The sequence below is a fragment of the Ornithorhynchus anatinus genome, chromosome 12 (genome assembly GCF_004115215.2).
Source record: "Ornithorhynchus anatinus isolate Pmale09 chromosome 12, mOrnAna1.pri.v4, whole genome shotgun sequence".
Classification (NCBI taxonomy): domain Eukaryota; kingdom Metazoa; phylum Chordata; class Mammalia; order Monotremata; family Ornithorhynchidae; genus Ornithorhynchus; species Ornithorhynchus anatinus.
Window position 1 is genome coordinate 10,391,886 of NC_041739.1, and position 15,003 is coordinate 10,406,888.

At 43.0% G+C, this 15,003-nt stretch overlaps 1 protein-coding gene across 1 annotated transcript in view; it reads left to right on the top strand.

The window, feature by feature from the left end:
* Window positions 1–15,003, top strand: part of SH3RF1 (SH3 domain containing ring finger 1) — a 187,524-nt gene that overhangs the window by 91,783 nt on the left and 80,738 nt on the right. The gene's annotated exons all lie outside the window — the stretch shown is intronic.

A 15,003-nucleotide genomic window follows, 5' to 3' on the forward strand; every position in this document is an offset into this window, starting at 1 on the left:
CCTTCCTCTGCCCTCCTCCCTCTCTGTTTTCTCCTTCCCTCCTCCTTCTACTCCTCATTCCTCTGTCTCTGCTTCTTTCCCTCTCTCTGCCTATCTGCCTTTCTTCCTTTCCTGAGACTTTTGCTCATCTACCCTGATCACCAGCCCCACCCTATTTAAACCATGTCCCATTGTCTCAGCTCCCTGGCCCTTTTACCCTTCAGAAAATATAGTCGCTTTATTCCAGTCCATGAAAGCAACGAGGCTTTACTCTTACTTAGCTCCTATAATTGCCTAAATGCAATGCAGACAGATGGAGCCTGTTTTTCCAAAATACTTTTACCTAAATACCTCACCCCAACTGATTTGCCTGGGGAGAAAAGAAAAAAAAAGTAAAACCAACATCATTACTTAAACTGGGAAATGGAGAGCAGGAACCAAAGTCATAATGGTCGATTTGTGACATCACAGTTGGTTGCTATGGTAATGACTGTGGTATTATGAACACGCGATTATGACTTCAAATAGGAAATAAGCTGCAGGAGCTGACAAACTGCTGAGAAACAGCAATGGTGTTGTCATGCAAATGCTTTTTAAATGACTGAGAAACAAGCTAGTAACCTAAGGAATGAGCGCCAAGCTTCTGCTGCAGTATTCCCGCACTAGTAGGGGTATAACTTTTCTTTCAGAATTCCTCCATCTTATCATTCCTTTAAAAACGTCACAAATTAAACATTTCCTCCCTGAGTGTTTGGGGGTGGGTTGCTCTCGTATTGTTTTTCACAGATTTGTCCTCTCCCTCCTCTTTTCTCCTCTATTCCCTGGGGGACTGTGCTGTTTCCTAGGTTTTGCATCATCCCCATCCTCCTGATGATACTTTGGAAATTTTAGTTCATACCAATTGCTGCGGGTACTGCTGTCAGGCCAGCAAAGAGGAAACAAAATGCTATTTTCTCCGAAGGAATGATCATTTCAGAATTTTTCCAAACATCTGATATTCGGATTCTACCTTCATTAGTTGAAACGGTTTACAATCCTGATTTAAAAAAAAAAATCATAGTAATGGTGGAAGGCGTTCTAGATTGTAAACTCTTTACAGGCAGGCATCTGCATCTTCTAATGAAGTTTCCAAATGGACCTGGGCTCTAATCCCAATTCCGCCACTTGTCTGCTGTGTGACCTTGGGCAAATCACTTAATTCTGTGTGCCTCAGTTACCCCATTTTATATCTATAAAATGGAGATTAAAGCTGTGTCCCATGTGGGACAAGGACCACATCCCACCTCATTAGCTTCTATCTATCCCAGCGCTGACTACAGTGCCTAAAACCTAGTAAGTACTTAACAAATGCCATAAAAAAAGAGTGCTTAGAACAGTGCCCTTTCCACAAAAGGCACTAATAAATATCACGAATTGGTTAGAGATGGATGCTCTGCCACAATCAGTGTGTCTTCTTTTTCCCTGACTCTACTTACGGCCTTTTGGTTTTCATCGTTAATTCAGCTGGCATTGAGTCTGAAAAGGCTCTTGGGTTACACTGAGGACTTCTGTCTTCTAAATGTTGTCATTCCTTCGAAAAAAGAACTGACCGTTCTAAAGAACAGTCTAGTCATTTGTCTGGCCCACTGGCACACTGAGATCCGGAAACGTGTCAATCCAACACATTTCAATTAGTAGAACAAATTGCTGTTTGATCTGTAGCTGCTTCTGTAGCCAAATTTGGGGTCTGAGAGTAAGAGTCTGGTTTGGTAACTATTACTAATGGCTGTGGAGCTTTCTTAGATGGACCATTTAAAAACTGAAAAAGAATTGATTGAGTGGTGAGCTGGGTGCATGGGAATGCTACAACTTGAATCAGCTGTCTGGGCCTCCCAAATCTTGCACTCTGACCTGCAATTTTCATAGCAGGAGTTTAGATATTCTCCTTGCATCTCCTTCCCTTTTCCCCAGCTCCTTCCCCACCTGTCTCCTTGTCTTTTCCCACCATAACCCAGGTCGGGTATTTTAGTGACTTGAACCAGTTCCACACTCTCTTTCTCTGGCTCATCCCTCCCTCTTCCATTGTATGTACACGGTCATTTGGGGTTTTCATGCCACTGGAACTCCCAGTGGTGTATTCTGTATAGCCAGATACTAACTGGGAGGTCTTCATGAATCGTTCATGAAAATGGAGCCCCACATTTGCCCAGAAATTATTCCAGGAAGCTTAAATTTATCTGTAAATTACAGGTATGGGGTGATGTATTCGAATACGTGAAGCACAGATAGTAGAATGGGAAGCAGCGTGGCTCAGTGGAAAGACCCCAGACTTGAGAGTCAGAAGTCATGGGTTCGAATCTGCCACTTGTCAGCTGTGTGACTGTAGGCAAGTCACTTAACTTCTCTGTGCCTCAGTTCCCTCATCTGTAAAATGGGGATTAAGCTTGTGAGCCTCACGAGGGACAACCTGATTACCCTGTATCTCCCCCAGCGCTTAGAACAGTGCTCTGCACATAGTAAGCACTTAACAAATACCAACATTATTATTATTCTTATTAGAATTCAAAGTAAAACCGTGTTTTTATCTTGGTAGAAAAAGTATTCCTATAAGCTCAACAGTTCACATGGTAGGCATTTTCAAAAATTGAACAAAGTTCCTATTATGGGCGCTCCAGGACTTGCCAGCTTTCTAGGGGTTAAAAATTCAGCGGTACATTGGATGCTAGACAATTAATAACCTAGTAGATTAAAGTAACTTTTATAAAATACAATTTTGCTGTTTGGTGATGAAAGAAAAATGGCTGGCCAGATTCAAAGCCTTCATTTTGCCAGCATTCTAAGAATTTGTTCTTTCATATGTGGTTTAAATAGCTTGAAATTCATTAGCCACATCAGCCTTTCTGAACATGGAGGGGAAATGAATGTCTGATACAGAGGACTTTGTTTTGGACTTTTTCATAAGGCCCATTACCTCTTCTGGTAGCCCAGCAGGTTGCCAATAATGACAGAAGGAGTGGAAAATCTTATTAAAGCACAAATAGTTATGAAATCCATTCATTCCTGGCTTCAGAGGAGAGTGTTCTGATTTTGAGTTACCAGCTTGTAACTTGCAATCAGAACTGGGTGTATCAGCAATAGACAATTTATTTTTCTTTGGTATATAAAGAAAAATAATAACTTATTCTACTTTTTTTTTATTCGCTGTATATAAAACTTGACTTAATCACCGTCGATCCCTTGCCTACATTCTCCTTCTGCCCTGGAACTCCCTCCCGCTCTATAAAGGACCGACCATCACTCACCCCACCTTCAAAGCCTTATTAAAAAAAAGAAAATATGGTACACTTGTTCAATCGTATTTATTGAGTGCTTACTGTGTGCAGAGTACTGTACTAAGCACTTGGATGTACAGTTCGGCAACAGATAGAGACAATCCCTGCCCAACAACGAGCTTACGTTAAATGCTTACTATGTGTCAAGCACTGTTTTAAGGGCTGGGAAATATACAAGCAAGGTTCTTTGGTTAAACAAAGTCCCTATTCCACAAGGGGCTCATAGTCTAAACTGGAGGGAGGAGAATTTAACCCCCGTTTTACAGATGAGGTAACTGAGGCACAGGAGAAGTTCAGGGACTTGCCCATGGCCACACAACAAGCAACTGGCAGAACTGGGGTTAGAATCCAGGTCCTCTGACTTCCAGGCCCGTGCTCTTATTAAATCACATCTCTTCCAAGAAGCTTTCTTCGGTAAAGCTCACTCTTCCCTTACTTCCGCTCTCTTGTGCGTCAGCCTTATACTTGGATTTGTACCATTTAAGCACTTCATATTCCCCCGCCTCTACCTCAGAACACTCATGAATGTAACCGTAATTTATTTATATCAATGACTGTGTGATTGTAGGATCCTCATGGCCAGGTTACGTGTCTAGCAACTCTGTTGCATTGTTCTGTCCCAGGCATTCATTCAATTGTATTTCAGTCAAATTTTTGGAGCGCTTATTCATTCAATAGTATTTATTGAGCACTTACTATGTGCAGAGCACTGTACTAAGCGCTTGGAATGTACAAATCGGTAACAGATACAGTCCCTGCCCTTTGACGGGCTTACAGTCTAATCGGGGGAGACGGACAGACAAGAACAATAGCAATAAATAGAATCAAGGGGAACATACACTTAGTACAATGCTCTGCACACAGTAAACACTTCATAAATACCAGTGATTGATTGATTATTCTTGCACCCCAAGAAAGTATCCTTAATGAAATTACCGACATTTTTCACACTCTTTGTGTAAAAGTATAGATACAATAACATTGAATAAGAATAGGTGATTACATATTTTTTCATTAATTCTAGTAATGTTTTCCACACTGCTTTGTTATAAGTCTTTCCATGATTCCTTTATGCAGTGCCTAGTCCAGAGGCTTACTTGATTTTAAAAACTGCTGAGTGATTCAGTTTTAGCCCTCCATGTTTTATCCGGACCATGGATCTGATTTTCAAAACGTGAAACAAATTAAAATCTCCTTATTGGGTTTCCAAGTTAAAGAGCTGACATGATGTGTTTTATGGGCCCCCTTGTAAATGAACACCCCCCATACTTCCTGGAAATCTGAATATAATGAGTTGCTCCTTTTGTTTTTATCAAGGAATGACGATGAGGCAGAGGGAGTCTCATGGGACTGATTTCTTTTTTTATAGTATTTACTATGTGCCAGGCCCCGTACTAAATGCTGAGGTAGATACAAGCTCATTGGATTGGACACAGTCTGTGTCCCACATGGGGTTCCCAGTCTAAATTGGAGGAAGGAAGGATTTAATCCCCATTTTACAGATGAGGTAATTGTGGCATAGAGAAGTTGGAAAAGCAGTGTGGCTTAGAGGAAAGAGCTTGGGCTTGGGAGTCAGAGGATGTGGGTTCTAATCCCAGCTCTACCACTTGTCTGCTGTGTGACCTTGGGCAAGCCACATAACTTCTCTGAGCTTGTTACCTCATCTGCAAAATGGGGATTAAAACCGGGAGCCCCACGTGGGACAACCTGATTACTTTGTATCTACTCCAGTGCTTAGAACAGTGCTTAGCATATAGTAAGTGCTTAACAAATACCATAATTATTATTATTAAGTGACTTGCCCAAGGTCACACTGCAGCCAAGTGGTGGAGATGGATTAGAACCCAGGTCCTTCTGATTCCCAGGCCTGAACTCTATCCACTAGGCCACTAATTGACTTTTGCAAGGCACTTTTAATTTATTGATAACTCTGCGAAGCCTCAATAACCAGTATTCAATCCATGATCTTCTGACTGAGAGGTATCTGGAATAACCTCTAGTAAGTGGTGGTCACTGTTACACTGAGTCATTTGTTCTAGACTCACTGATCTGCCTCAGGAAGACACTGTCTTTCTCAGTACACTCTCATAAGTGTGTGTGCGTAAACACACACACACACACACACAGAGTAGCAAAAGTAGACCAGGAAACCAAAATTCTTTATATAGAAAAGATTAAGCATGATCCATCATTATGGAGCACATATGTGTCTCTTCCAGGCCTTGTAGCTCTTATTTCTCCCCCGTCTTCCTTACCTGCCTCTCCCTCTTGACCTTTCGGCCTTTAGGGTTGTGGTGAGTTTCTTTAGACTTCAAGTAAATCTATTCTTTCTCCCCTGATGTGGTAGCTGAATCCCTGAGCCAGTTCTGATGGAGTGTGGGAAGTTGGGAAGATGGAGGCTTTGTGATGAAAAGTTCCATTTGGAGGAAACGAGCTGAAATTGCCATTAGTTTACACTTGTCAGAGATGATAGCATTATAAGTCAGTGATATTTTTTCTAACCATTTGTGACTTCCACTCTATAAACCAATGAGAAAAAAAAAACACCAAGCATCATTTTTCTTGGAATGCAGTGAACCAAACACTTCGACTTGCTTTACACTTTAAATTCTCATAGTATCTTTCTTTTAAATGATCTAGTTAGTGGCAGGTATGTATATAATACTTGATGAGTGCTTCAAGTGCTTCAAGAAAAAGAACCTTTGAGATGAAAGAGATTAGGCTCTCTCAAAACACTCTTAAAGCTTTCTTATTTAATTATACCTTCTAGCTTCATCAAACTTTTAAACTCGAAGAAGTGAGACTATTTGAAAAGTCAGACAGAATCAGGCTTGACTTTACCGTTTAAGAGCTCTTTGTCCCGCTTCCTCACCAGTTTCAAAGGTGTCACTGACTTAAGTGATTTCTGCAGTTTTCTGTGAGTGGCTCTTAGTGGCTGAAAATAATAGCCTGTCAACATTAGGTGCTGACTCTCATGCAATCAACTGCAGCTTGTCTTGTTTTATGCTATCGAGTCATCTCCGACCCATAGCGATGCCGTGGACACATCTCTCCCAGAACACCCCAATTCCGTCTGCAGTCGTTCTGGTAGTGTATCCATAGAGTTTTCTTGGTAAAAATAGGGAAATGGTTTACCATTGCCTCCTTCTGCGCCGTAAACTTGAGTCTCTGCCCTCAACTCTCTCCCATGCCTCTGCTGCCCAGCACAGGGGAGTTTTGACGTATAGCAGATTGCCTTCCACTTGCTAGTTACTGCCCAAGCTGGGAATGGAAATGCCTCTGCTTGACTCTCCCTCCTGTAGTCGAGACTGGAATAGTACTGGAAACTCTGTAGGTGTGACCCTGAGAGGGGACAACTTCAGCTACCTTAGCATTTTTACAAGTCAGTAAGTTAATTGTATTTATTGAATGCATATTGTTTTAATTTTTTTAATGGAATCCATTGAGCGCTTGCTATATGTCAGACACTCTTCTAAGCACTGGGGTAGATACAAGGTAATCAGGTTGGACAACAGTCCTAATCCCCATTTTACAGATGAGGTCACTGAGTCACAGGGACGTTAAGTGACTTGCCCGAGGTCACACAGCAGACTAATAGCAGAGCTGGGGCCAGAACCCAGGTCCTTCGGACTCCCAGTCCCGTGCTCTATCCACTAGACGAGACTGTTTACTGAGTTCGGAGCACTGTACTAAGCGCATGGGAGAGTTAAGTATAACAGAGTTGGTAGGCGTGTTCCCTACCCACAGTATAGCGTTACAGTACAGAGGGGAATACACACGTAAATATAAATAAATAAATCACAGCTTTGCACGTAAGTTCTATGGGGCTGAGAGTGGGGTGAATAAAGGGTGCAGATCCAATTGTCAGGGTGACGCAAAAGGGAATGGGAGAAGAGGAAATGGAGAGGGCTGCAAATGTTTTGTGTATAGTTCTGTTACTTGTAGTCAAACGTTTTGTGTCCCTCCCATAAGCATTGCAGACGGGGAGCATGTCTACCAACTCTGTTAAATTGTACTTACCCAAGCGCTTAATACAGTGCTCTGCACACAGTAGGTGCTGCATAAATATGATTGATTGGTGGATAACTTTCAGGGTCTTGTTTGCCTGCCTCCCCCATCAGGTTGTCAGTGTCTCAAGAGTAAGAGACTGCAGCTTCCCTTGTAACTCTTTAGAGGGTTAGAGCATTGCCCTGAGGTGCTGGTGCTCTATCAGTATTATTTTGGCAGTGCTATTTGGGTAATTGCAGATAGTGCTATTTTGAGTTGGTTTGAATGATTTGGGACTTTTGGAACAGGTTTCCTGTGGAAAAATTTCATATTAAGACACTCGACCGTTGCATCGACTGCGGATAGAATCAAGAGAACCAAAATACGTTTCATCCTAAACATCTGGAAAAGCTTTTACTTGAACTGGTGAGAGGGCTGTCTTCAGAACAGCTATTTAAACTGACCGGCTATTTTTACTAGAAAAGGACAGTTTAATTGCATCCCCCAGAAATTTTCTTTCGTAGTATTTTTTTTGGCTTTGTCACCATATCTGAACTGCTAGAAATGTCAAGATGCCTACATAATTCTGTTGGAAAAGCCAAGCATATGTTAACAAACTATTTCCTTAGTGATACTGACATTAAAGAAACGGAGGAAAAAAAGCATGTTTTGACGCTATTTGCTGTAAAGAGGAAGTACATAAAAATATTGCTGTGAGGGAGCCCTGGAGAGAAGACTTTGCCACTTCTAAACAAAGCTATTTATTCATTTAGTATTGGGCTTTTTTTTAACTCTCTCTTCAGCCTGAAAAGTTATAGAAAATTTACTTTAAAAGATTTAATCCTTTTGATGTGTTTAGGTGTAGGCTTGATTTTTAAGGCACATGCTCTTTTATCCTCAAAAGGACAATTGGAAAAGGACAGCTTTGGTCCTGAGAACAGAGAAAATTAACCTGGGTCCGGTTTGAAGAAGAAGATTTCCCCACACACCAAATCAGCTTGCATAGCCTGTTCATGTGCAAGCTTGCTCCTCGTGGACTTGTTTCCTAAGGTTTTGTCCAGTCTCGTTCAAAGCGATTCTATCCAAGATAGTTTTCTTCCAGTATAGACTGTAGACCCTCAGGGCACGGACTTTTGTCCGCACCTTGCCAAGTACTTTTTGTTCAGCTCAGTAATAACAATGCCTCAAACAGGAAATTTCAGATGCCCTCTCTATTACTCTTCATAATGTGAAGATGATCTCTTTTTTTACTTCTCAGAGTTAATCATTCATCTACATGGGGATTTAACCTGCTGCTTGCGTAGCTTCTGGGAACCACTTTATTATTCCATCAATCGATCAGTCAGTCAATGGTATTTATTGAGCACTCACTGTCTGCAGAGCACTGTACCAAGCACTTGGGAGAATACACTATGACAGAGTTGGTCGGCATGTTCCCTGCCCAGAGTGAGTTTACAGTCTAGAGGAGCTTACTTTATTAAGAGTAAATAACAATAAATGGTGGTATTTATTAAGTGCTTACTAGGTGGCAAGTCCTGGATGTACTAAGCACTGGGGTAGTCACAAGATAATTCTCCACATAGTTGAAGTTGGAGTTGACATGCTTGTGTTTTGTGCAGATGAATAGGTCGGGGCTTTATAAGAAATGGTATGGAACCTAAGGAGACAAGTTCCTGCTTGTCAAGGAACTGTGTCAAAGACTATGCTAAGCACTGGGGTAGATATAAGATAATCAGTTTGGCGCTGTGGGCAGGGAATGTGTCTGTTTATTGTTATATTGAACTCTTCTCAGCACTTAGTATAATGCGCTGCACATGGTAAGTGCTCAATAAATACGATTTATTTAATGAATGAATGACACAGTCCCTATCCCCCATGGAGCTCACGTTTACGAGAATTGGGTCCTCCTAACTGTCCCTTCCTCACCCACCTTGAAGCTTTCTAGGAACCTACCTTATAGTAACTCATCTAAGAGTTAGCTCTGAGAAGACTGAAGAAAGCAATTTCCCAAAAGCCATTAAAGAAGCACACTTTTTTAACCCCCTTCTCCATACACCCCAACTTTTGATTGATGTGATTGTTTATGGTGTTTATTAAGCACCTCCTGTCGCCCTTGAAGAAAATACCAATGGAACAGTTCAGATGGTCCCCGTCCCCTATATGGCTCACAGTCTAAGTTTAAGAAACCCAGATTTCTTAGCCAGGAACATTCCTACTGTGTGAGAGAGGGCTAAATGGAGAAGCATTCTAATGCTTCCTTGGAAATGTTTGCTAAGCACTTCTAAGAGTATCATACATTACCTTCAAGAAAAGAGTCATCGATAGTTTTTTTATTGAGGGTCTGTTATTTGCAGAGCACTGTTTACTGTAAGCTCCTTGTGAGAAGGAATTGTGTCCACCAACTTTATTGTATGGGATGGTCTCTAGTGCTTAGAGTAGTGCACTACACACAGTAAGTGCTCAATGAACACCACTGATTGATCAAAGTGGTGGTCCTTGCCCCCAAGGAGAAACAGCCGTGGCTTAGAGGAAAGAGCACAAGCTTGGGAGTCAGAGGTCATGTGTTCTGATCCCCACTCTGCCAGGTGTCTGCTGTATGACCTTAAGCAAGTCACGTAACTTCTTTGTGCCTCAGTTCCCTCATCTGTAAAATGGGGATTAAAACTGTGAGCCCCACGTGGGGCAACCCGATTACCTTGTATCTACCCCAGTGCTTAGAACAGTGCTTGGCACATAGTAAGTGCTTAACGCATACCATTATTATTATTATATACCAATGGGAGAGGCATGAAAGCAAGTTATTTCCAACTAGAGATCCAGGAGGAAGATAGAGAGATATGGCTGCCCATAGTTGGAGATTGGGAAGATAAAGGGCTGAATGTGAATGTGAAAGAAAAGACTTCTTGGATGTGTTGGGACTTGAGAGCTCTGAAGATGCTGAGAGTGGTGGACTGACAGAAAACAACTGAATTGTGGTAGCTCACAGGGCTGAGAAGATGCTGGCATCTGTTCAGAACGCTTTCCCTGCTAGTGCTGCTTTCCAGTCTGCCCCAGGAATCCTGATACTGTCCAGCCAACCCAAATGACACTGGAAATTTCAGGCTCCTCCCCACCCTGCCCCCATCCCGCCTCCCCAGTTCATCACTATGGCAAGAGCAGCTCATCGGCGCATGAATTTGATTGCTGTCATAACTGTCAGAGCTACTCAAATCCAGTTACAACAGTTGAGGCGGGGAGGAAAAATGGGAAGACAAGGGGGAGAAGAGGGTAATACTTTGTTCTCTCTTACATTCTTCAAACCCCCCAAACCTCCCTCTCTTATACAATCAGACAATATTATTATTATTATTATAATTATATAATTATTATTATTATTATTATTCAAAACCCCAAGACCTCCCTCTCTAACCCAGTGAAATTATTTTTACTCAACTGAAACTTTTCCCATTAGACCCCCTCCAAGTGAATCAGATTAGGGTGAAGTTGATCCTTGGAGACTGCCGAGTTAATCCATGGTGTAGGCTAACCAAATTCCTCTCTCCCTTTCCTACCCCAGAGCCGTTCCGAAACTTGAGAAAAAGAAGACTTGGGAATTGGCTTACTGTGGTTCACTGTCATCAAGTGCGCCGCACATTTGTCCCCTTCAGAGTTATGAATCTCCTTTAGTGACAAGGAGAAATAAGACCCCAAGATTCAGCAGCCTGGATTCTGTTTCTGTGTGTCTTAACTGGGATGTGAAAACACATGGAATGTGACAAGCCACGCCTTTCTAATGACCCTATGGAAGGTCTTAGTAAGATGACTTTAGCAGCTCTGCAGTCTTTGGCTTTTTATCTTTGCTCCTCTGTTTAAGAAGCTAATGTTGTCAGTTGAGAAGCAAGCCCTGAATATATAGTTGACCATGTGAAAACTAGTAGGCACTCAACAGTACTTGTTCACAGACGCCCCTGCTTTAATTCTGCCAACCAGCACCGAAGCCTTAGCTCCAAGTACATCCATATGCAACTCAGCATGGTTACACCCAGTGTGCTTTGTGGAACTCCACATTAAGATAAAATCCTTTTGTAGTACTCATTATGTGCAGTGCTGCATACAGGCACACAAACTTTTATTCAGCACTGCCTCATGCTGTACCCACACAGTTTTACATAGTAGGAACAATGTTCCCCGATCCTCCCATTGTGTTCTATCCAAACTCACAGTAAAACCACACGTTTTTCATTCCCCAATAGGGAACAGAGTTGGAGGGAGAGGGAGAGTTGAAGACTCAGGGCTGCAGAAGCCCTTGGACAGTGGTGGAGATGATTTCTCCATCCTCGGAGTTCGCCGCATTGTCGGGATTTGCAGGGATCATGGCGGAGTCTCTTTGTCCTGCAGCTCGGTTGCCTAGTCCAGTACGGGGAGGCAGGAAGTGAAGAAGAATTGCTGCCCCTCTGTCAGCCCAGCCCAAGCCCATAGTAGGAGCACGGGCCTGGAAGTCAGTAGACCTGGGTTTTAATCCCGGCTCCGCCACTTGTCTGCTATGTGACTTTGGGCAAGTCACTTCACTTCTTTGTGCTTCAGTTCCCTCATCTGTAAAAAGAGGATTAAGACAGTGAGCCCTTTGTGGGACAGGGTCTGTGTCCAACCCTATTATCTTGTATCTACTCCAGCACTTAGTACAGTACAGTGACTGGCACCTAGTAAGTGCTTAACAAACACCACAAAAAACGCCTTGAGGTACTGGACAACAGCAGAGAGAGGGGTGGGAAGGGCTGGGGGTGTATGTGTGTGTGGGAGTGGGTGGATAATCTGCCCTGTTCCAGCTGGAGGCCAGTTGGAGCTGGGAGAGTAGCATAGCCTAGTGGATATGGCAAAGGCCTGCTGTATGACCTTGGCCAAGTCACTTCATTCAATCTTATTTGAGCATTTACTGTGTGCATAGCACTGTACTAATCACTTCTGTGTGCCTGAATTACCTCATCTGTAGAATGGGGATTAAGACTGAAGGTTTAGAACAGTGATTGACACCCAGTAAGCGCTTAACAGATATCATCAATTAATTAGCTACCAGCGTCACTGTCGTGGGAGCAGGGACTAAGTGGGCACCCAGCGGTGCTCTACTGCAAGGGGCCCCTGGATTTTATGTGCTTTGCAGCTGAAAACCAAATGTGTTCTGTGTTTTCCCGCGGTCCCTAGCAAGGGGAAAAATGCAGTTGGCATCTCAGATTGAGGGTAGAACAAGGGCTAAATCTTTCTCAGAACTACAGACTGCTGAATGTGATACACCTTAAGAGCAGGGTTGAACTGCGTTTCAGCTTTAATTTGTTTTACGAGGAGAATGCGACACTCTCCAGTGTGTAGAGGAGGAGGAGGGTCAAAGAAGGGCCATAAAATGTCGAACCAAGGAACTGGTGTCTTTCCCAAATGGGGTTTTTAGAAACTAGTTCTGTGGCAGCCAGGGTTTTCCAAGGGACGTGTTTGGTAGTCAGCCTCCGGCCTTTGCCGCAATGATCTGGTGGGGACTGTGAGGTAACATTAGAGCTTGCTGTGTGTAGAGTATTGTACTAAGCACTGGGAGAGAATCCACAGTATCACCCATACTCCCGCTTCTCAACCTGCCCTTTGAGGCATGCTCTCCCTGTGTGCTAATCTCTCCCTGTCCTTCCTTATCTTTCCCTCTCTGCAGGTCCCAGGGAAGTCTCGGAATCAGTCAATCAATCATATTTATTGAGCACTTCCTGTGGGCAGAGCACTGTTCTAAGCACTTGGGAGAGTATATCAATGAACAGACACATTCCCTGCCCACAACAAGCTTACAGTCTAGAGGGAGAATTTGGAAAAAACCTGAGTTCCAGTCCCTGGTCCTCCACTTGTCTGCCATGTGACCTCGGGCAAGTCACTTCACTTCTCTGTGCCTTAGCTCATCTGGAAAATGGGGATTAAGACTGTGAGCCCCATGTGGTACATGGACTGTTCATCTGTCTCAGTGCTTAGTATAGTGCCTGGCACATAATGAGTGCTTTGCCAAAAAAGGAGTTAGTGGCAGGGAAGGACCTCAAATATGACAGAAGTACCCAGGAACTGGAAAGCTGTATCACAGGCCTGTCTTAAACACAGGCCTTTCTTGGTGGTGGTGTCTAAGACCCATTTTTCTGATTTGGGGAAAAAAAAAAATTTCTGCTCTCATTCATTTGTAAACAAGGCTAGGTCCACCTTGGTCATTAAGCAGCAGAAAGTTTCTGCTCAGATTGGTAGATTTTTTTTTTCTGGTCATCCAGGCAGTTGGCCTGTTGAACACCCGGTATGAGAGGAAGAGCAGACTTTGGTGGAACTAGTCCTCCGGCTAGTGCCAGGGATGGTAATAGTTGGTTGTGCCACTCCAAAGAAACTGAAAAGGAAAATTTTTTTTTCCTAATTTAAAAGACCTGGAAGAATAGAAACATCTGGCATTGTTTGTTTTATGCACCAATAAACCTGATGTAAGCGGAGTACTTGCATTTTCGTCTTTCAGCATTACACCCCGCTCAACTTCAGACTTCTTAAAAAAATTGGAAGCAGTAGAAGGCTTTGCCAGCCAAATCAAAAATATGAGAAGGCACACGCTGTTTGTTGAGTGCTCTTTTAATTTTTTTTTAATTTTTTAAGGTATTTACTTAGTCCCTGGTCCTCAGCATATTAAACATTCGTCCACCCGCCTGCTCTTCCCCTTTCATTTCCTTTGAAGGCGAGCGGGAGCGTAACTGGTGACAACAGATTCACTGGAGGAGCTAAAAATCTTCCAGTTATGGTGGCAGGCTGTTGAACAGTATTGCTTGTTATTGTAACTGGCTAATTATGTAATGTCAACAATTCAAATGAGGTGGAGAATCAGTATTCTTGTGAGCGGTGCCCAGGATTGAATTTGCGCTCATAGGCCCATTGACTTGCCAGCTTAGACAGACGGGGTTCTCTTGGGCCACAGCCGCTCAGTTTAACCCTCTCATTTCCTCCCACACCACTGAATTTCCTTGGCAGGAAACCTCGCTTTCCCAAGCAGGGATAAATCTGGTTGGAAGGCGGAATGAGAAGGTTCAGTTAAAATTTAGGTTCAGGCCAGTGTCCTGCTGTATATTGGTAACTGACGGAGCATGGGCCTGGGTGTCAGAAGAACCTGGGTTCTAATCCCCACTCCACCGCTTGTGTGCTTTGTGACCTTGGACAAGTCACTTCATTTTTCTGTGCCTCAATTACTTCATCTGTAAATGGGGATTGAGACTGTGGGCCCTATGTGGGATATGGACTGAAGAGATTGTGCCTTCCCCACTGCTTTGTATGGTATTCTAGCACATAGTAACCGTTTCTCAAGTACCATAAAAAAATTTTCTGATCCTTTCAGGCCTCCTTAATCTGGCTGGGGTGTAGAATCAATCATTCAATCAGTCAATCAGTGGTATTTTTTGAATGCTTCCTGTGTGCAGAGCTCTGCACTAAGCACTTGGAAGAAGACAACCAAGATTTCCCTGAACCTCTACTCCCTTTGTTTTTGAACTTGGATCTACTGCTGCATGTGGCAGAGATTTATGTAGGTTTATGCAGCATTAGATCCAAGCCTTTTGATGCAATCACACCTTCCTCTAAGAGGATTATCGCACAGTGGTTATCTAGGGGATGTGTAGTTGACAGTAATTTACTCCGCTTCCTGGTATGACTTGGGTGAAAGAATATGTTTTAAGGAAAAACATATAATTCTGACGAGATGCTTTTA